General features: G+C 34.8%; 1 protein-coding gene across 6 annotated transcripts in view; it reads left to right on the forward strand.

The window, feature by feature from the left end:
• RABGAP1L (RAB GTPase activating protein 1 like) overlaps positions 1–23,836 on the forward strand; it is a 687,421-nt gene that overhangs the window by 233,057 nt on the left and 430,528 nt on the right. The gene's annotated exons all lie outside the window — the stretch shown is intronic.

Genomic DNA, 23,836 nt, shown 5'->3' on the forward strand with positions numbered 1-23,836 from the left:
CACTACAACCCATGGAGATAGGTACTGTTTTTATCCCCATCCTAAAGATGGGGAAACCAAAGAACAGTGATTTATCCAAAGTCAGTCACTCAATTAATCAGTGGTTGAGGTTCATTCACACTCAGTTAACCATTATGCTGTGCTGCCTTTTCCCCCTAAAGCCTCCAGACCTTTGTACCTCTGTCTATACCTTTTCCCTACAGAACTTGTTTGAGTTTTCTTTTTTTCTCACTTAAATCTTTCGTTTCAGGTCTCTCCTTGTGATATCTTTTTCCTTGATCTTAAAAATCTCTTTTATTAAAGTAGCAATCTGGTAAGCCCCCACTTACCAGTTTAGTCTTCAATCAAACTGAAACCCTGGGGCATGACATTCCCTTGACATTACTTTTGTTCATTTTTGTTAAGTTTTCATTGAATATCTTTTTCAAGTCTCTATAAATTTCTTATTGAAAAAAATGTTTTTTGAAGGAGAAGAGTGGAGAAGGAAATCTCTGTTTTAGGCTGAAAGGAGAGCCTCTAGAAGGCAAGTTCTCAGTTTAGATTCTTCATTTATTTTAATGTTTCATGTGCAACTCTAGGGCAAGCCACTTAACTTGCTTTTGACATATTTTAATATGTGTTTATATAATAATACTTATTTTGAAATTATTCTGTCTTTTAGATGAATATGTTTTAAGAATAGAAAGCATAACCATTATTCTTATTATATTGTATTCTATGGTAATTATCCAATTTGGTTATAAATGACAACCAAACAATGATGATGTAGTCTATTACTAAAGGTTCTGTTATCTGTGGCATTGTTTCTAAAGTTATATAGTGTTGGAAGGCTTTATAACCTACTAGTTTGTGAAACCTGCACTGAAATCCTGGCCCTCATAAGCTGTTTAGCCCTAGGAAAAATACTGAATGTTCCACGTCTCCAGTTTTCTCATCAGGAAGATCCAGAGACTTGTACCTTCCTACTAGGCTGGATTTGAGGACTAAATGAGATAAAGTAATCTCTGTGTTCAGCATGGCTCCTGACACATAGAAAGTATTTGGAATGTGGTAGCTCCTGTTTTATCATCTTTGTGGATGCCAGATTTATTGCCATCACAACTTAAAGATCACTAATTGCAATTTAAGAAAATTGTATTTTATAACAATTAGAGTTTTCTAAAACGGCGTTTTTTTCCCAAACCTGTCTAAACTCAGATTTTGGCCTAAACTCAGATATTTTTAAATGTAGAAAACTTCCACAATCTCTGAAAGCTCATTTTCCAGGAATAGTTATACATGAAGACATCATTTGAGATTAAAGACATCCATCAAGCAGATGATGGGATGAGACAGGAATGATTCTGAGATTAACCTACCTCCTTACTTTATTGTATTAAATATGCTTAAATATTTTTCTTTCATCGGGTTGGCAATAGAAGGAAAGCGTTGTTCAGGAATATCTTGCCATTTGTCTTCACATTTTAGTTTTCCTCATTTACTAAAATGGAATTTAAGGTATTTTGTCATGTACCTGTTACCTTGAAGAAACAAAGATTAATAAATAGATTCGCTCTACATGTATCTTCTATAATGAAGATTAGAAATGATGTTGCTGCCTTAAATTAAATGACTTTCCTCTGTCTCTCCCTACCCTGGAAGCTAATCATTAGATGTGAAAAAGTTATAAATATGCGATAAACAGAGAAGATTAAGATGTGGGGAATTTGCTTGTATAACATGCTGAGCGTAGCATCATTGGTGTCCAGGTAGGACCATCACAATGCACAAGAGACTATGTTACTGAGTTGATGCTCTATTCTGATGTATAGGTTCCAAAAGTTGCTCTTTTACCTGAGTAAAATGTTAAGATTAGAAGGATATGTAGAAAGTTGCATAATCATCAACCAAATATATAGACACTAAGGAAAACAAAATGACTTGAAAAGAAAAAAATATAAATCCCCTTTTCAGTGTTTCTTATATATGAAAGTTTTATCCAGGGCTAGTTTTGCTCTATAATTTAAAATATTTTAACTTTATTTAATAGTGTAAATGATTGTCTTTTAAAATATTAAAAGTGATGTGATTAGGTTTTCTTCTTTATTAATCTGTTTAAAAGTTTTTTACAGTGAGCGTTTACTTACGTTATAATGGGAAAATTGTTTTGTTAAAAAGAATGCTGACTGTTTAAAAAATATTTTGATGTTTCACAAAAGCTTGGTTGATCCTACAAGTAACATTATCCAATTTTGTCTCAATACTATATTCTTTTGAAGACAGTTTATGTAGTTTCTGACTTGTGTAATATTTGCTATTTCACGTAAAATTTTTAGAGAAGTTTGATGCCCTTCTGCTTATGATATTAGATGTCCTTGACAATTTTGCTTCAGCACAATCAGTTTGAAGTGTTATTTGCTGAATCTGAAAGGGATCTCAATCACCTACCACTTTTCTACTGCACCATTTTTTTAATGCACCGTTGATGGCACCTTTTAGCATTTTTCACATCTTTAAATAACAGAAGGATGACCTTGCATTAAGGAAATAGGGTCCCGCTGGTGTGTTAACTGCATTTCACAGATAGGCAAGATTCTGCTTTCAGTCCCCCATCCCCAAAGATCATATCTATAACTTTTTAATGGTAACTTTTATTCTATGTTTTTATGATTCCCTATGAAGGTGAAGAAAATCAGAGTAATAAATTCAGCAGGAGTCTGTTATGTCTGATAGCAGAAAGGCATATGTGATATCAGTATCTTCACTATAGTAAATGGGACCACCAGATTAGTTTTGGAGATTGTAAAGTTTTAAAATATGTTGGTGATAAATATCAAGAAACATAGTGCATAATGGTAGAATTTATTGAATGGAAATATTTGCTTAAATTCTAAAACTTCCCCAAATGCTCCTTTATGCAAGAGAAATCACATTTATCTTTGACTTTAGAAATTTGACTCCAATTTTACTGTTTTCTACTTAAGCAAGTATAAATGATGTTGATAAAAAGTGCCCAGATATACTTTATAAATTCAAAGTGGTGGCATTATTTTAGGTGGAAGGCCCACATACAACAAATCAAGTACAAAGTTATATAGCCTGTTCTTTAAAATTTAAAATGTATCTTTGAATGCAGTGCAGACTGTAGCAAGAGATGACCAGTGCATTTGTCTGAGGTTATGCCTGACACAAGCAAGTGTGCGTGTATTTACTCTGTGTAAAATACAGTTTTAAAACATTTACTTATGTTTCTAATAGAGTTTGAAGTTTAAAATAGGTATTAGATTATACATTTTATAATAATAAATAGCCTCTTCACAGTTATTATTCCATTTACTCTTCCAGGAGTTTTATAATTAAAAATAGTAAATTGGTAAAATTGATATTATAAATGATAGATTTTGCTAAGGTTAAAATATAATTTGTGAAGAAGCAGGTTAAAAAAATCCTGAAAATCCTTGTTTTAATATTTTAACAAGTTAAATTATATTTGGATTTTTCTTAATTTTATTATTTTGGCAAGGAAAAGATGGTTCAAAATTCTGTCTTTAGAATTGCTTTAAGTTACCAATTTCAAAATAAAGCATAGTTTCTTATTTGCAAGAAATCAACTTCTGTATACCTAGGTTTTTGTGAAATGTTCTTTCCATAAGTTAGATTTTAAAATGTAACAAAAATTACAAATAAATATGCATTTAACTTTTTGCTCTCTTCAAACAGAATTTGAGGAAAAACTTGACAGCCCCAAAGATTAGATTTATCACACTTCTGCTTCTATTGCCCCAACACAGTTTTTTTTTAAACACTTATTACATGTCCAAGGTCTTAAAACTTTACTGGATTTTTAGGTGTATTTACTTGGAGATAAGCCTGGAAAAGTACATTTTAAAGATTCGCATTTAGAGTGTTTTATTATTAAATGGATCTTGTAATGGCTTCTGTTGTTTCAATCATCAGCTTCACTTACAGCCCTACTTTCTCAGTTTCTAAATGTGATTTAACACTTATCATTAAACAAACTATTAAAATTTATTAGAGGACTATACCTTGATTGACTTTTATAGATTTCGAAGTCCAGGACATCCTGTGGTAGCATTTATTTGTGGGACAGGATAAAGGTGTGTGCATGTGGGTATGTGTGTATTTGTTATAATGATTTTGCCAATGTTACAAACTTAGAAAAAAATCCCTGCATGCTCAATTTGTAGTCATTGTAGAGTGTTTAATTACTTTGCCATAGTTAAAGGTACACATCTTTTTTTTTTAATAGAAAACTTATTAGGATTTGAAGTAACATTCTTTGGTGAGATTACCCATAATGTCTTAGTTTTGGAATGTTAATATGAGATATATTCAAATGATTCTGTGTGCAGTGAGGAAAATGGAGACAAGTACCTGCCTCTCCTATCAAGTGTGTTAAGAAATAATTAAAAAACGCTGCACGTTAAAATTTGAAAAAGCTTAAAATGCTTTTGAACATGTAAAACGCCCTCGTCATTATCAATTAGATGTATTCTAAAAGCTTCTGTGAGTACGCCCTATCTCATTTCACATATAGAAATCTGAGATAAGATTTTTAAGTGACCCTCGCAAGATCACATAACCAGATAGAGATACTACTGACCATATGTCTTGTGCGGCAATAGTTTTGCCTGTGATAAAGTTCTTGAATAATGTATTTATGGATGGCTGGTGGTTGAGTGACCTGACCCTTCTTCCTTGAGTAGCAAATGAAGACTTAGTTGATACAGGAAAATTCCGTATAAAATTTTATCTTTTAATTTTTAAAGTGGGAAAGATTACCTTAAGGTTGACTATATGTTGAAGGTGGGATTTTGAGGTCATGGAAATTTTTAATAAGATGTATTCTCAGCACTGCTAATTGTGTTGATATTTCTTAAAGCAATTTCTTATCCATAGAGGGTAATGAAAATTTATCTCTCCTTTTAAAAACATTAACAGTTTGAAAACATCTGCAGAATGTATTGAGAGCTATATAGACTGAATTCAACTGTATTAGTTATGTATTTAAAAACTATAACCTTGATGAAGAATTGTCAGAAACACACTACTATATCCATATAACTGCTTTTGAAAAGTAAACATGTCATAGCTGTGCACTTTGTGTTCTGAATGTTCTTTGTAATGGATTTGGGATGTTGTTGAAGTCATAATGGGATGGGTTTTTCTGAAGCATTATGATGGAAAAGGTTTTGACATTTCTGGCTACAGTGCTTTATAAAGTCCTATATATGTTTGTGTACAGTCGAAAAAATAGTACTCAGGGAATCAGAGAGAACAGTCTGAATTAGTGGTTTTTTACCTAAAACCCTATTAATATATAATTCAGTTTTCTTTCAATGAAATAATATGTTTATAGAAAAATTAAAGGAACTCAAATTAGGCTAACACAGGATTGTCTTATAAATGTCCTTAGATGAAACCTTTCCTTCGAAAGTATATGCATCAGTTGAATATAACTGCATTCTACTGAGTTATTTGAAGTTTGTTGCCTTAAACGTTTAAGATTTTTGTGAGAATTTGTGACTATTTAATTTATGGTACTCATTAAAAGGGTTTGCAAGATGAGTCATTGCAAAATTCAAATTACTGCAGTCTGAATTAACCAGTTATGTTTGCATTCCATATCAACAAATTAGGGCAATACATATTTATTGATTGTGTTTTATATGACATGAATTGTGGTTCTACAGATACTCCTGGACGCTTTTAAGTCCAAAGAATAATTTATTGAATTGTGGGAAGCAAGCAAGGGGACAGATTATCTAATTTCTAGGATTTGAGGGAGAGATTTTAGGAACAATGCAATAGATTGAAGAATTAGAGGGATTGATTAATTTTAAAAGATGAATTGACGTAAATATTTAGCCATGTGTTTAAATGCTTTAGTCTCAGAGGATACCTTGGGATACTTGAGAAGTTACTAAAATGAAAGGAAAGGAAATGTTCAGTGTTTAACATACTATCGTTGAGAGAAATACACAATAACTTTGGGATGCAGTATATTAAAAATTAAATATTCTTTTATATGGATTAAATCTAATTGGAGTAAAATCGTTAGGTATAAGCGTTGAGATTAGGACAAGAATATTAACATGGGTAGAAGTAGCTTCAGGGACTGTACATGGGGACGACATATTCTACCAACTCAGGTATCATCCTAGACCACTACTACTAGTTTTTCCCTAATATTTGTCATTGATTATCGATGAATCTTACTTTATGAAGGCTTTTTTAGTGACAGGCATCTCACTTTATGAAGGCTTTTTTAGTGACAGGCAGGTTTTAATTTGTCTGCTACTAAGCTAATCATATGATGTATACCTGATATTTTTTAATTAATAGAATCATTTATGCATTTGTTCCTTAAGTATTTATCAGGTTTTTCCTGTGTAAAAACTATACAGGGACTATACTAAATTCTATGCAAGATAGTGAGATTTATAAGTAAAACAGATTTTCAGTTCTCTAAGAGCATATAGACTAATAGGGGATAGATGGACCACATATAAGTAACTATAGTATAAGATAGGAGTTGACAAAGTCTACTGCTTACTATTGTAAATAAACTTTTATAGAAACATAGTTGCACCCATTCATTTATAAATCAACCTCTGGCTGACTTCATATTTCATACTGCAATGGCAGAGTTAAGTAGTTGTGACGGAGATTTTATGTCCTACAAAACCTAAAATATTTACTATTTGGCCCTTTCAGAAAAACGTTTACTGACCCCTGATATAAGACATTATATGTACCTGGTACATGATACTCACAGTAATAGAACATTGTGCTTTTATCATTGCTAAGGATCTCATAAGGAGGAGTGATTGTTAATTTCAACCTGATTCACCCAAGTATCAGGAAAATTTCCAGCATATGGGTAAAACCATAGATATTGAGTTTTCCTCTATGATTCCAGTGGTTTGTCAACTGATTACCTCACTCTAAATGAAACAAAGAACTATTCTTTCTAATTAATTAATTCTTACCTTTTACAGTTAATCTACATACTTATTATATTTCCACCTTTTCCTATTTGGCTAAAATTCTTTGCATATGAAACTTACTTCCTAGTCTCTTTATTCAACTGCTAATGTATATAATCATACATTATTTTACCTTTAAATGTGGAGTCAATAATACTTAATATTGAATGTAGTTTTCAAACATCAAAAGCATTTGTTAAACTTTCCTTCAATAAGTGATAACCTTATAGTCTGAAAAAATTGATTCACTTATAAATAAGCAGGCCTGTTTTGTAGTGCTCTAATAGGCAGTGAAACAGAAGATCTAGCTATGTAAGAGCCACACTTGTATGCAACTCTAAAATGTATATGACTTAAGAGAGTTTATAGGGATTCCCTGGCAATCCAGTGGTTAGGACTTGGCGCTTTCACTGTCCTGGCCGGGGTTCAATCCCTGGTTGGGGAACTAAGATCCCACAAGTGCCGTGCGGCCAAAATATAAAAAAAATTTAAGAAAGAGAGTTTATAATTCTGCATTTATATATAACATTATTAGTAGGCTCTTGGTAATGTATGTTAGAAAATTAATGGATATAGTTGCACTCATGGCTAAGAGTGCCTACATCAAAAAGAATTTTATGGGTTTTGACATTGTCATATGTCAAAAGGTGTTTTAAACTAACCTGTCAGAGCATTTTGGTTTTCCTCAGGTTTAGTCAAATGGGTGAGAAAATGAATAAACGATCTTGAAACTTTTATTGAAGACATACTTCATTTGGTTCATTAGAATAAAAGCAAACAGTTATATATGCTTTCCATGCACTAGGTACTTCTCCATATCAGAGGTAGGAGAGCCATCATTTGAACCCATATAGTCTGGCTGAACACCATAATAATTTATTTATTGTATATTTTTCTCTAGATGAATGAAAGGAAAATTTCATGTAAAGCTGGATGTTAAAAAATAGTAAATTATCAGGTTTCCATTAGTTGATTTTAAATGAAAGATCTCGAAGGATTATTAGGATTATTGTTGCCTTTTTTGGAATAGTCAGTGGACTGGAAGACTTTAAGGGAAGACATCAAGGATTCTTATAGAGATAATTTGAGTGTTAAGTTATTGTCTCTGCTTCTTTATATATCCACCAACTTGCCCTTCCATAATTAGCACTTTTTAATTTCACACGACTCTATAAAAGGACAAGTTATAGCTAACTGCTGAAAACTTATCTCAAAATACTGCCTTTTCTAATTGTCATCCCTTCTACATAGCTAATTTCCATTTTTTCATCCTCAATCAAGATTCATTTTAGTTTTTATTTTTAATTTTTAAAGAAATATTACTCCTTAAGGAAATACAGGGAATATTTAAAAGGATAAAAATAGAGACTAAATCACCCATAATTCCATTACCCATATATACTTAGATATAGCAACTTTTCATTATTTTTTTTCCCTTCCATTCTTCCACTGTGGACCAGGACTTCTTCTATGTAAAGGAGTTTTTAATGTAGTTATTTATATCTTAAGGACTTTTCTATTTTACTGAATACTTTTTATGAACATCTTTATAAATAAAACTTTGTCCCTATTTAGTATTATTTTCTTAGAATTTTTTTTTTTGTGTGTGTGTGTGTGTGGTACGCGGGCCTCTCACTGCTGTGGCCTCTCCCGTTGTGGAGCACAGGCTCGGGATGCGCAGGCTCAGCGACCATGGCTCAGCGGCCATGGCTCACGGGCCCAGCCGCTCCGCTGCATGTGGGATCTTCCCGGACCGGGGCATGAACCCGTGCCCCCTGCAACGGCAGGCGGACTCTCAACCACTGCACCACCAGGGAAGCCCTATTTTCTTAGAATTTTTAAGAAAGAGAAATACTGAGTCAAACTCATGAAAATATTTTAAGGTTATTTATGCATGTTGCCAAATTACTTTCCAAAAGAAGTGAGCCGGTTTATCTTCATACCAGTAACTATCAACCTACCTTGCTTCACCACAAACTTGACAGCAGCAATTCTAATTAACAAGTAAATTAAGGAATTGATTTTCACTTTATCCCCTCTGAGCCCCTACAGAGGTTGCTTTGTTTAATATGGTTTTTGTGGTATTTTTCTTCCTTGCACTAAAAAACCCAAAAAACAACCAAACAAACCTAAAACTGAGATGGGCCTGCTGAGCCTCATTTAAACCAATGTACTCAAATTCTTTATTTCAAAGAGGGAGGAGATATGGGGATATATGTATATGTATAGCTGATTCACTTTGTTATAAAGCAGAAGCTAACACCCCATTGTAAAGCAATTATACTCCAATAAAGATGTTAAAAAAAAATAAAAGAGACTAAAGAAACATAAAAAAAAAAAAAAAAGCCTTTGAGCTCAGGTCATCTTCTCACTTTTATTAGCTCACCATTTACTCTGTGTTGCTGCCTTGTTAAGACCAGGTGTTATTTTAAGAATGTTGAATTCTGATAATGCTGTTGTCTCGTTATTGGTACTGTCTTCAGCATTGCCTATTCATTGCATGTGGTGTGTGCCACACAGCTGCCTATATTGGTGTTTGAGAAAGACCTGGAACATTTTCCCCCTTGTATTCTTCTGCCTCTGTGAGGGAGGATCTTTTCCTAAGCAGACTTTTGAGGCCTGTGTCTTTGGGGTGTATGTGGACATCAAGACTTCAGCTCTTAAGGGCTGAGAACCCCAGGCCTGGTTTTGATACTTGGGATTTTTCTAACCCACAGAACCATGGGTATAGTTCCCACAGTGGTGACTGGAGCTGTGGTGAGCCAGTGAGTGGCTTTACCATTTTGGAGCTGGCACACCTGCTGTGGATGTCTACGGAGCAGGGGATGCTTGTAAGTCTGCACCTTTTCTCCCCGTTCTGACTTTTACATTGCCCTGGTTCCTCAGAGTACTTTGTATATAGGCTACTCAGTTCTTTGTTGAGCTGAGTATCAAGTGCTCTCTATTACAGTTAAGTCATTTATTTGTTGAGTTGAATTCAATTTAATTGTTTGGCTTAACTGTGTTTTGAGGTCTTTCTCCTTTTCTCCCCCACTCAGTTGAGCTTTGGTTGGACTGAAAATTACATCAAAATCCTTTCCCCCTGCCTTTCTAGTAGAGTATATATGAGGGAGCAATGGAAAAGAGTACATTAGAAGAGATGAAAGATTATTTAATATAGGCATCATTTAATATAGCTACCTACTCTAATTGAATTTTTCCGTCCAAAATCGACATTCAGTGGACTTGGTAGGCTTTGAACACGTGTTTTAAATGTAGGTGAATGCACTTTGGGGTAACTTTGGATTCGGAATAATTTTTATATTCAGCTGAAATGAATGTCTTTCTGATTTCTTCTCACTGTGATTATATAGAAAAAATTAACATTTCTATTTTACCCAAGAACCTTCTGTATACATTAGTAGAATCATTGTTCCTATCTCTAGTCTTCTGTTAGTCTTGAGCCATTCTTTGTAAAATATGGTTTTGGAGCTCATCACCAGCTTTTTCATGAATTTGCTCTAATATATTCTTCTTTAAATGGATGAATATAATGTTCTGTATGCGATATGACCAGTAACAGAGGATAATGGAGTTATTATTTCCCCTTGGTTTATATACCATACTGCTTTTTTCAGCACAGAAGTAAATTAGATATCTTTGATAGTTATATTTTACCATTTAACATACTGAGTTTATTTTCAATAATCCCCTAGGTCTTTTTCATACCTACTTAATTACATGTTCCTTCTCCCTACATGTACAGTAGTTCATGTTTTTTTAAACACAATTTTAGACTATCTTTATCTCTCTTAAATTTCATCATGTTAGACTTGGCTCAGTTGTTCCAGCCTTTTTGAAACTTCATCGTATCTTCTAATATATTCATTAAACTTTTGCCATCTGCATATGTGATAAACATCTTTAATGTGTAAATCCAGGTAATTGATGTTGTCTCAAACTATCTTTGTCATTGGTCCCCAAGACCATCCTCAGATTTGGTGTCTTGTTGGAAGGACTCAAGATTTAGTGTGTTGTTGTACTCATGGTTAAGGTTTATTACAGCAAAAGGATATAAAGCAAAATTAGCAAAAGAAATCAGGCAGAAGCTTTTAAGAGCCCTCTTCCAGTGGAGTCACAGAGTATACACTTAATTCCTCCAGCTACTTGTGACAACACGTGCAAAGTGTTGTGTACCAGTGAAGCTCATTAGAGACTCAGTATTCAAGGATTTTACTTGAGGCTGGTCATATAGGCATCCTTTACCCAGCACCTACCAGAATCCGAGGCTCCCAGAAGGACAACAGATATTTCACATAAACCATATTGTTTGCACAAACAGTCCAGGCATAATGAATCATCCTTGTCGTTTAGGGGAAGCTTTATATGATTGTAGGGAAATGTTTATCAGCCAAGTTTCCAGAAGCTAGCCATGGGCCAGCCTTACAAGGAGGCTGTTCTAAGGACAGGCAGTCTCAGGCCTGCTATATTAACTCTTTTCTATACATATGTTATGTTGACATTTACTCTGTGTGTGTGTGTGTGTGTGTGTGTGTGTGTGTGTGTGTGTATTCACCAAGGGGAGTCATTCAGTTCTTTTTATGCTCGTAGAAATAACTGAATGTAGGCCTTTTGATTAGGTTAGACCTGTTATTTTTACAGCTGTAGACCTTTTACTTGAAATACACCTTACCTTACCACATATATTGATTTCTTCTAAACAACAGTTTTAGTGATATAATATTTTGATAAGAATGTTTAACATTTGCCTCTCCTTTTTCTTCCTGACTACTAATTGCAAAATACTTAATTTTGTAGCTTTCAGACTTCCAAGTGTCTAAATTACAAAGATGCTATACAACTTTTAAAACCTAGTTTTCCTCTAATTTTTGTTATTCTTTTAACCTTGTTTATGATTGGGAAAGGTTGAGAAGAGAATTAGCAATAACAAAAGCAACAAATCACAATTTGGATAAAAAGCAACAACTAGGTCTTCATAATGTAAATTTCTCAATTTGGATTAAAAGCAACAACTAGATCTTCATAATGTGAATTTCATTAATTATATTGTCTTAAGTTGATGCAGAAAGTTACTGTTTATTTTAGAACACTGGGGCATTTATGGAAATGCAGAAACATTTTTTCACTGTTTAAGAAGTTCTTAATTTAATATAATACACATAGATATTTTTGGACTTGTTAGAAGAGAATATGTTATTTTCTAAGCTTATATATTGAATTATAAATTTTTAAAAGGCTAAGAAAGTGTGTAAGTCCTTCTGCTTATTTATTTAGCAAATCAAAATATAATTTAACATATGATTATGTGATAGCATTTACTGTAAGAAAATTTACCATTTGTTTTCCATAACTGCATTTAAAATATAGAAAGATTTTTATGCAGATATCTTTACTGTTTGGAACATATTTTGCAGGAAAATTTTTAAGAATGCATTTTAGTGGAGATTTTAAGAAGATGAATGATAATGACCCTTGGAGTTTTTATTTAAGTGGACTTCTGCCCGAGGACAAATGAATGATTAGATGGCATTTAAAAATAATTCTTACAGAGCTATAATTTTGATGCTCTCCTTGTCCTTCATTTATTGTTCCCTTTGAATATTTCTACAGAAAGCTCATCCATTCTCAGGGACTGAAGTACCATTCTTTTAGCAAGTATTTTTAAATGGAGCTCTTTAAATCTGGCCTTGTACCTACTTTCCAGTCATGTATATTTTGCCTTTTTATTCTGGATTTCTCCTAAAATTTGAAACCCAAACAATTACAAAGGGAATTCATTATTGCCAACTCTTATTCCTTAAACTGACCATCTCCTATTGTTTTGTTTTGTTTTCTTATTGATTTCATTGGGACCTTCCTAGTATCTTCCTAGATCTCCACATTATAGCTCTGTGTATTTAATAAATGCTTATTGAATAAAAGACTATCAGGACTTTTTCTTCTCCCTCATTCTCCATTTAATTCAGAATCCAATTTGTACTGATTTTTTCTTTACTGTCTTTTAAGATACCATCTCTGAGTAACCCCACTTAGATCAATTTCTTTCAGTCTTCATGTATGGTTTTATTATATTCTTAATGTAAATACTGTAAATCATAGGAGATTTAGTTTACCTGATAACTTACGGACACACCTAGGAATCCTTTTGTGACTTGTAAGGTGGCCTTTTTTTTTTTAAACATATTTATTGGAGTATAATTGCTTTACAATGGTGTGTTAGTTTCTGCTTTATAACAAAGTGAATCAGTTATACATATACATATGTTCCCATATCTCTTCCCTCTTGCGTCTCCCTCCCTCCCACCCTCCCTGTCCCACCCCTCTAGGTGGTCACAAAGCACCGAGCTGATCTCCCTGTGCTATGTGGCTGCCTCCCACTAGCTATCTGTTTTACATTTGGTAGTGTATATATGTCCACGCCACTCTCTCACTTCGTCCCAGCTTACCCTTTCCCCTCCCCGTGTCCTCAAGTCCATTGTCTATGTCTGCGTCTTTATTCCCGTCCTGCCCCTAGGTTCTTCAGAACCATTTTTTTAAATTTAGATTCCATATATATGTGTTAGCATACGGTATTTGTTTTTCTCTTTCTGACTTACTTCACTCTGTATGACAGTCTCTAGGTCCATCCACCTCACTACAAATAACTCAATTTCATTTCGTTTTATGGCTGAGTAATATTCCATTGTATATATGTGCCACATCTTCTTTATCCATTCATGTGTCGATGGACACTTAGGTTGCTTCCATGTCCTGGCTATTGTAAATAGAGCTGCAATGAACATTGTGGTACATGACTTCTTTTGAATTATGGTTTTCTCAGGGTATATGCCCAGTAGTGGGATTGCTGGGTCGTATGGTAGTTCTATTTTTAGTTTTTTTAAGGAACCTCCATACTGTTCTCCATAGTGGCTGTATCAATTTACATTCCCACCAACAGTGCTAGAGGGTTCCCTTTTCTCCACACCCTCTCCAGCATTTATTGTTTGTAGATTTTTTGATGATGGCCATTCTGACTGGTGTGAGGTGATACCTCATTGTAGTTTTGATTTGCATTTCTCTAATGATTAGTGATGTTGAACATCCTTTCAATACATTGTATTTTAAAAGTTTCTTTTGTATTTCTAAATCTAAAGATTACACAAACCTGCTATATATGAATAAGGATAAATGAATAGAAATTTTAGAATTCTTCTTTTGTGTGTGAGAGATACCACGGTGCTCCAGTTTATCTAATGACCTAATGATAAAATTCTTCAAGAGAGTTTTACACACACACAAAAAAAGTACTGGTAGACTGATTTCATACTAGATAATTCTGCTTTTTAAAATTTGTTTGTGTGGTACATCAAAGCTTCTAGTAGTAGTTTATTTCATCTTTCTGTCAACCATATTTATAAAAAATTACTTTAAAATATTGAAATAAAATAGACATTATCTTTATTCTCTGATATCTCAATTTTACCATCTTTTCCCCCAACTTTATTGAGATATAATTGACAAATAAAATTTTATGTATTTAAAATGTGCTTTATTTTTTTATAAGAATTCATCCTGATCATTGTTCAATGATGGATTCACATTCTACATTGTTTTTATAATCTTGCAGTGTTATAGGATAATATATAATAGTTACTAGCTACTTTGAGTGTAAACAAATATGATTGATGAGATAAAATTAAGCAGGATCCATATGATGGAATAGACAGACATTGTGGTATAAATATCACACAGTGAATTTCAAATAGTGGTTAGTTCCTTAGGCTAGCATTGGACGTTATCACCTTAAAGAATCTAAAGAAAAAAATTAAAAAACCCAGAGGAGAAAGAATAGACATTGACTTATATATGTAAAATCATTCCAATTTCCTCTTTCTAGAACCTTACATTCCATGGGGACAGGGACTTTGTCACATTCATCACTATTCCTGTCACCCAAAGCAGCACCCTGTATGGGGTAGGTGTTCAGTAAGTATTTGTAGACAGACTGAATATCTTGGATTTATAGGTGAGCGCTATACAAAAATGAGAATATTTTTGCTTTTGATTAGATTACACTGCTAATTATTTTGGAGCTATGCTTGAATATTTCTAAGAATTTATGATTCTTTCCCCTGAATTTCTAGATGCTACTAGCAGAGTGTTTTACACAAAGTCTAAGAACAGAGCATACTTATTTGAGGTAACTGTACCAAACACATGCTTGTGTGTGTTTATGTTCATGTCTTTTTATCTGATATTAGAAAGAGACAGTTGTGACTATAAACAGCCTCTCATAAATTGCTGAATGTCAGGTAAGTGCTGCTTTGGTTTATTGTCCTAGGTAGTAGGCTCAAATATTTGTGTGTGTATATAATTTTACAGAGATACATTGATGATAAGGGGATTTATTTTGGTTACCAAATATCAGAAGGTTTCATGTTGTTGCCTATATATTTCTAGCAAAGATATCTTTATTACTTTCTAATAAATAAGGTCTTTTCTGCTGTGAATTAATCACTAATCTAGCATTTCCCAGAAGTGTAGACTATGAACAGTTTACATCAGATTTGCTGGTAGTGCTTATTAGAACTGAGGATTCCCTGAAACCACCTTAGACCCACTACATCAGAATATTTGGGATGTGGGTCTCTGGAACCTGAATTTTTAAAAAAATTTTTATTGGAGTATGCTGATTTACAATGTTGTGTTTGTTTCAGGTGTACAGCATAGTGATTCAGTTATACATATACATATATTCTTTTTCAGATTCTTTTCCGATTTAGGTTATTACAGAATATTGAGTAGAGTTCCCTGTGCTATACAGTAGGTCCTTGTTGGTTATCTGTTTTATATATAGTAGTGTGTATATGTTCATCCCAAGCTCCTAATTCCCCCCACTCCCCACACACACATTTCCCCTTTGGTAACCATAAGTTTGTTTTCTACATCTGTGACTCTGTTTCTGTTTTGTAAATAAGTTCATTTGTACCATTTTTTTAGATTTCACATCTGAATGATGTCATATGATATGTGTTTTTTTCTGTCTGACTTCCTTCACTCAGTATGACAATCTCTAGGTCCATCCATGTTACTGCAAATGACATTATTTCATTCTTCTTTTACGGCTGAGTAATATTCCATTGTATATATATGTACTGCATCTTCTTTATCCATTCCTCTGTTGATGGACATTTAGGTTACTTCCATGTCCTGGCTATTGTAAATAGTGCTTCAATGAACATTGGGGTGCATGTATCTTTTCGAATTATGGTTTTCTCTGGGTATATGCCCAGGAGTGGGATTGCTGGATCATATGGTAGCTCTGTTTTTAGTTTTTTAAGATATTTGTCTTTCTCTGTCTGACTTACTTCACTTAGTATGATAATCTCTAGGTCCATCTGTGTTGTTGCAACTGGCAATATTTTTAATGCCTGAGTAATATTCCATCGTATATTACTCCTACTTCTAGCAATGCCCAGGAGTGGGATTGCTTTATCATATCATAGTTCTGTTTTTAGTTTCTTAAGGAACCTACATACTGTTCTCCATAGTGGTTGCACCAATTTACATTCCCACCAACAGTGTAGGAGGGTTCCCTTTTCTCCACACCCTCTCCAGCATTTATTGTTTGTAGACTTTTTGATGATGGCCATTCTGACTGCTGTGAGGTGATAACTTCATTGTATTGATAGTTTTGATTTGAATTTCTCTAATAGTTAGCAATGTTGAGCATCTTTTCATGTGCTTTTTTTGGAACCTGAATTTTTGACTAAGTATTTCTCTTTGCACTCTGAAGAGTGAGAGTAGCTGTATTAAATTTTGCTAAAAGTGTCTGCCCTGGGGAGAGGCTGGATCTTGGGGCTCTGCAGAAGGAATCCCTTACCATAAGTGCTCTGTCCCACTTAAGTCCCAAACTAATCAGTTTTAAGACACTAATTGTGCCACTGTGAGTTGGAACCAAACGTGCACAATTTTCTAAATCTATTGGACTGGAACAAAACAGGTACATCATAATTGCTCACTAGACCAATACTGAAAGGAAACAAAATTTCACTCAGTTCAAGTTTCTGACAGCATCCTCGGAAGTGGCTCAGCTGCCTTCACTGGGGATTGTCACTTCCAAACAGACCTTACTTACCTTTTGAAGCCTAAGAGAGCCAAATACTATAGAACTAAGTTGCCTAGAGAAGAAAAAAGCTCTATTTATTCCAGACCTAAAAGAGCAGAGCTCTCTCTGGTACACAGAACTTCAGCCCAAGCATGCCTTCTGTGTTTGATCATTTCTTGACTCTAGTTGTATGATAAAGTTCTCTCTACAGCCATGACCCACCTTCATGCTCTTACCAGTTGCACAGGACCACTACTGCATTTGGCAGGTACCTACCAAAATGTCCTGGCTCAGCGTCACGCCATCTCACAGAATAGGTACCATTTCATGTATTCATACACCTTTTTCTCACCTCTCTATCATCAACTACATCCATGTTGTAATGCCTGGTCCTCCTTGAATTCAGGGACGTTCTAGAACACAGTGTTTAGGGAACAGAGCATACCAATTATCATAGATTAAACCAATGACTTCATTGGCATTGTGCCCTAGCCAAGTTAACTAGCCTCAGAAGTTGGATTTTCCCTTTATATTTGTCTTATTTTCCTAGTCAAGAGTTAAGAGGGCTGACACTATTAAGCTTTTTTATGTATCCACCGAAGTAACTAATTAGCACAGTGGCTTACATGTAGCAGAAATGTAGAAAAAAGAATCTTGATGTATTGATACTGATTGTTTCAGTACAAGGGCATTTTAGCCACTTTGCATGGATTTCTTTGACAAAGATTCACTAGGATTTAAAAAATTTATTCCTGTTCTATGTAGTTTTTTGTGTTTAAATTCAGTTATACTTAGCACTTAGCCGTCATTTTGCTGAGGCTCCTTTTTGATTGAATATGATTATTTTACTGACAGTATATTAGTTGTCTTGAAGAATTAATATTCCTTTCTAGTTCAATTTAAAAAGTTTATTGTAAGACTATGACGTGACTTAGACTGGAGATACAAAATTGATATTAAGACAATGTTCACCTTCTCTAACAGGGAAGGAAGGTAAAATATTCAGCTTGCTTTCAAATACCCAGTATACCTATTAGGGAGTAATTTATTTAGCAAGATGATAATTTCTTCATATACTAGAAATTTTACTAAGTTAGACAATATCTTAGAAAAGTAGCTATTTATTAGAATTTAATACTAGGCAATTAATATCCTTGAAAAAATTTGAACATATCCAAATCAGAACTAAATACTGATACAGACTACTCTAATTTATTGACCTCCAAAGTAAATCCTATTCTGATGTTAGATGTTGACTCTGTGGTCACCAGATTAAGTACTTGTTCTGTATACCATAGATGTTGGAGATCCCTCCTTGGTGACTACAGTCTCCTAGGAAGCTTAATCTGGCTGCAGAATGCAGAATTTATTACAGAAGGCAGAGAGATCAGATAGGAGAATGTTATAGACTGAGTGTTTATCTTACACACACACACACACACACACACACACACACACACACACAGGCCCCAAATTCATGTGTTGAAACTCTAACACCCAGTGTGACTGTATTTAGAAATAGGCCTGTGAGAAAGTGGTAAAGGTTAAATGAGGTCATAAGGGTGGGACCCTAATATGACAGGGCTGGCTCCTTTATAAGAAGAGGAAGAGATACCAGAGTGCTCTCTGTCTACTGTGTAAGGGCACTCTAAGAAGGTAACTGTCTTCAAGTCAGGAAGAGAGCTCCCTCCAGGAAGTAAATTGGTCAGCACCTTGATCTTGGACTTCCTGGCCTCCAGAACTGTGAGAAATAAATTTCGGTTGTTTAAGGCACCCCATCTGTAGTACAGTAAGTCCCCTACATACGAACCTTCAAGTTGTGAGCTTTCAAAGATGCAAACGTGCATTCATGTGTCCAATCACGTGAGCTAGTTCATGTATCTGGCATACATTGTCACATGTGTGCATCCTCTACAAGTGGTTGTGCTTTTATGCGCTTTACTCTGCAGTACTGTATAGAGTACAGTAGTACAGTATCTTTAATTCTTGCCTGTTCACTCAGTGCCAGCCCCTGTATGCCAGATGTTGCACTGTACTATGGTACTTTTCAAGGTACTGTACTATAAGATGAAAAATGTTTATTTTTTAGTGTTTGTTTTTTATGTATCATTTGTGTGAAAAGTATCATAAACCTATTACAATACAGTACTATATAGCCAATCATGTTAGTTTGGTACGTAGACTAACTGTCGACCTACGAACCAATTGGACTTACAAGTGCGCTCTTGGAACGGAACTCATTCTTACGTAGGGGACTACTGTAATTTGTTAGGCAGCCAGAGCAGAATGACAGACCATTGTCATACTCTGAGCTTGAGGCGATAAGGGGAGTGGTGACTGGAAAGAAATCAAGGGGATTGGCATGGTGGAAATGGAGAGAAAGTAATATAAAAAAAGAGAGTCTACAGGACCTGGTGGCTGACCACATATAGGGGGCAAAGGTTGAGGTACAGATTTCTGATGAGTCTTGAAATGGATAATTTATCTACTTTTCCTAAAGTGGGGAAAAGTGTAATCATGTTGAATTCCCAAGACCAGTGCAGGTTTGGTGATTTGCTAAAAGGACTCGCAGGACTCAGCATATAGTCACATTCATGGCCATGATTTATTACAATAAAAGGGATACAAAGCAAAATTAGCAAAGGAAAAAGGCACATGGGGCAAAGTCTGGAGGAAACCAGGCACAAGCTTCCAAAATTCCTCTCTCAGCTGGGTTCTCCAAGACAGGCTCACCTGAGCCTAGAAGTCCAGGGTTTTTATCAAGAGTTAGTCACATAGACACCCTTTATCTAGTGTGTACCAAAATTTCAGACTCCTAGAAGGAACGTAGGTGTTCAGTATAAATTGCATGTTTGTACAAACAGTTTAGATGTACTTATTTAGAGAGAGGTGGGACCCCTCCCCAAATTCAAGTTCCCGGATGCCAGCAAATGGCCAGCCTTGAAAGCAGGCCCTTCTAAGGATAGCAGTCTCAGGCTTACTGTGTTAACTGATTTCTGCGCAGTAATAGTTTAAATTAGAAAGAGAATATTACATTTATGTCATTCCGTTTTCATTAACGAAGTTTCCACATTATAGAAACAGATTTTAACGCATCGTCTTCAGTTGGTCACACATATTATAAGGATACTTTTGACAAGTATTAGGAAGAGAAAACAATTCTGAATACAGTGAAATATTGCCATGCCTTTAAAGTCAAAGCATGGAGCAATATTTTAGGTTACATCTGCTTATGTAGTAAGAATATCTTTACAATACCTTTAGTAATAAATACCTAGACAGGTCAAAGGGGTATGGCCACTTTATAATAAATTAAATGCCTGGATTCTTTATCCACTTTTTTTTTTTTCTTTTTTTTGGGGGTACGCGGGCCTCTCACTGTTGTGGCCTCTCCCGTTGCGGAGCACAGGCTCCGGACGTGCAGGCTCAGTGGCCATGGCTCACGGGCCTAGCTGCTCCGCAGCATGTGGGATCTTCCTGGACCGGGGCACGAACCCGTGTCCCCTGCGTTGGCAGGCGGACTCCCAACCACTGCGCCACCAGGGAAGCCCTTATCTACATTTTTATTAGATTCATTTCTTTATTTTCAATTTGCAGGAGAATTCCTTATTTAGTAGGAATATTAACCCTTTTTCATATATAGTGTATTGTTACCTTCTCTCCCTATCCCTGCCAGACTGTTAAGTCAAAGAATTAAAAATTTTTATTCTGTCTCTAGAAGGGCTCTATAACTTACCATGAGTTGAGCTTTTGCATGGTTGCTAAAAAATAGGCATGACTAAAATGTGAACATGTTGAAAATCAAATGGGCTGTTAATTTAATTTCCAGGAGAGCCATTTGAGCAGTTCAGTGTTTGTGAAAATTTACGCCCTATTTAAATGGACTTTTAACTTTCTTCATATGAAATGGGGCATGAGCTAGCACATTAGGTGATTTTGAAAAACTCAGCATCAAGAAAAAAACAGCATCAAGTGTTATGCAGGACCATTTCCAGAATAATATTTAGTTGAAATTTGAAAATGGAGATTTGATATTTCTTGAGTTTTATGACATGAATGTGTCTTAAATGTTTGTCCAAGGTCTTGCTGTTTACTTATTGACATTAAACAAGAAAAACACAAAGATCCATTTGAGCTGAGTGATTAAAATGTTGTAAGTGTAATCAAGAATTATGACGGGGAAAGAAAAAATATAATAATTACAATAAAGAGGATTTGACCTGGTCTCTGATTTTTGTCATAAAGTCAGAAGAGTAACATTCATGTTGTTCGTTGTACTCTGTGAAATCTTTTCAAATAATTGGATACAGGTAGTTTTTTATGGTCTCCAAAATAATGCTAAGAACTGAACTCTCTGCAAGAGAAGTAACGAACTAGCAGATTTACTCCCTCCAAAAAATCAAGTACAGTAAACAAAGTTGGCCAGTCATTTCTCTTTGTTGTTGTATTTTCCAACATGCTATTTCATCTGTTACCTGCCAGTCATAAAATTATGTTTCCTAACCATAACAGGGGCAAAATTATGGTATAGGAATGTTCACATGGTTTTTGGTATTTTTCTGATTCTGCCCTGTCACCGTCCTCCCCATTGCTTGTATGTCCAAGAGCCCAGTTGGTCCTGTCTACCCTTCTCTTCTGCCCCGGCTTTCATATTCTTGCAGCCACAGCAGTTTGGTGACATCCACTTCTGCCTCCTGGGAGGCCGCTGCTATTTGATGTTTGTGCTGTGAGTACTGTCTCTTGATAACAGGACCTCTGTGAACCATGCTGGTGTGCAGAATTCCTCGTATGCCAGGTGTGTGTTGCTTTCTCTGGGGCTCTGCAAAAGCATGCTGCATTCTGTGTTACCTTAGTAAATCCAGCTCTTTCCACCCCAAAAAAGTGTATTTATTATAATCCACTACATGGATTCCAAAGCTTTCCTGCCTTGTACTCTGAGTGTCTCAAAGAGATTTTTTGAGCAACGTCTTGTTTTCTTGTTCTTGGTATAGCATCTGCTCTCCAGAGCTCTGGGACAAGTCCCAGTTAGACTCAGCATAGGCTCAGGGGTATTCAGGGAACAAGACATGCTGATGATATTTTCCCTTCTTACAGTACTTATGGCCCTTTTTTTCCCTTAGGATGACTTCTTACTTTAGAGGCTCCTTAGCTATTAATAGAGATAGTCTCCTGGCAGGCTAGACATGCTTTGAGGTAAGCATAATTTGGCATATATAATTCCACAATGCTATATTTTTTTAAAGTTTTCAAACATCCTTTTAAAGCCAGCAAAATCTTCTTTTTTTTTAATTAAAGATTTTTTTTTGATGTGAACCATTTTTAAAGTCTTTATTGAATTTGTTACAATATTGCTTCTGTTTTATGTTTTGGTTTTTTGGCGTCAAGGCATGTGGGATCTTAGCTCCCTGACCAGGCATTGAACCTGCAACTCCCTGTGTTGGAAGGAAAAGTCTTAACCACTGGACCGCCAGGGAAGTCCCAGAATCTTTTTTAGATACATACATAAAACATATAATGGCTGAGCTGCTCTAAGTGAAGCAGGTTGAAGAGTCTTACAGTCAGCCATTCCTCTACGGCTCCTGCATAGAATGTTACAGGTTCTCAGCGATTACTGATCTCTAATTCCATTGTTTTATAGATGAGAAAATGAATGCCCATGGAATTAATCCATATCCATCAGTTCTCTCAGGGCCTTACGAAACTTATTCTAGACTGTCTTTGACTAACTCCATTTTCTTTGTGAGGTGTGGTAGAGTGGAATTAGCTGTTCCTGTGGTATTTTGTGTACACGTAACATGTAATGCTTATCATTTTCTTTTATACTTAAATGTTTGCAGTGTCTTGAAATAGCAAGGTACTAGAGTATTTGAGATTCCCATCATGCATTTTTTTCTATTTGTATATGTTGAATGATTGATTGGATTATTTTTTGCAGTCATTGTATGTCTTGTCAGACATTGTTACAATGTTTTTAAAGTAGTTAACAATAATATCTTGGACTTATACATTGCTTTGTTTTGAACAATTTTGTTAAAATGTCAAGGGCACAATAATATTTTTAAAAGCTTGCAGTGCTGGGTATCAAGAAGTTAAGGGCAGACAATTACGGTAAACATGACAATCCTGTCTACTTTTGGAGGTTTGGAATTTGAAAGGATACCAAGCATGGACTTCTAGCACATTAAGGCCGATCAAGTCTTTGGCCATTTTCTTCTTGCTGTATATGAATTGCCTTTAGGTCAAGAAGTTACAAGTGTAAACCTAAATATCCCATGTAAGGTGAACTTTTTAAATCTTCCTAAATCGGAATTGAAAGAGTGCAAGGTTGGGAGTCAGGAGGTATGATTTCTGTTTTGGGTCCAACAAAGTTTAGCAGAGTAACCTTGGAAAGGTCAGAGTTAATTGTAACTTTATGCATTCATGATACTTTATACAGAAAACTTTTCAACAAAGCTCCCAGTCTTCTATGTATATAAGAAAAGATCTCACCTGCAACAATTTTCTAATCTTCAATATTCTGATTTTAAATTTAAAACTATTAAGTGCTCTAAAAATTAATTATGCCTATACTATTTTTGTTTTAATTATATTCATTTTGTTAATAAGATTTTAATAAAATTTGGAGCAATTTACTGACCAATCAAATATTTTAGCTATTTCACCAAAATTTGAATACATTTTAATAAAAATATAAAAGCAAATGTAAACACTTTAAAAACTAATTATTTTCAGGTTATTTTTCTTTTAATATGTGCAGAAT

Source organism: Pseudorca crassidens, chromosome 2 (assembly GCF_039906515.1).
Source record: "Pseudorca crassidens isolate mPseCra1 chromosome 2, mPseCra1.hap1, whole genome shotgun sequence".
In the NCBI taxonomy this organism is placed as follows: domain Eukaryota; kingdom Metazoa; phylum Chordata; class Mammalia; order Artiodactyla; family Delphinidae; genus Pseudorca; species Pseudorca crassidens.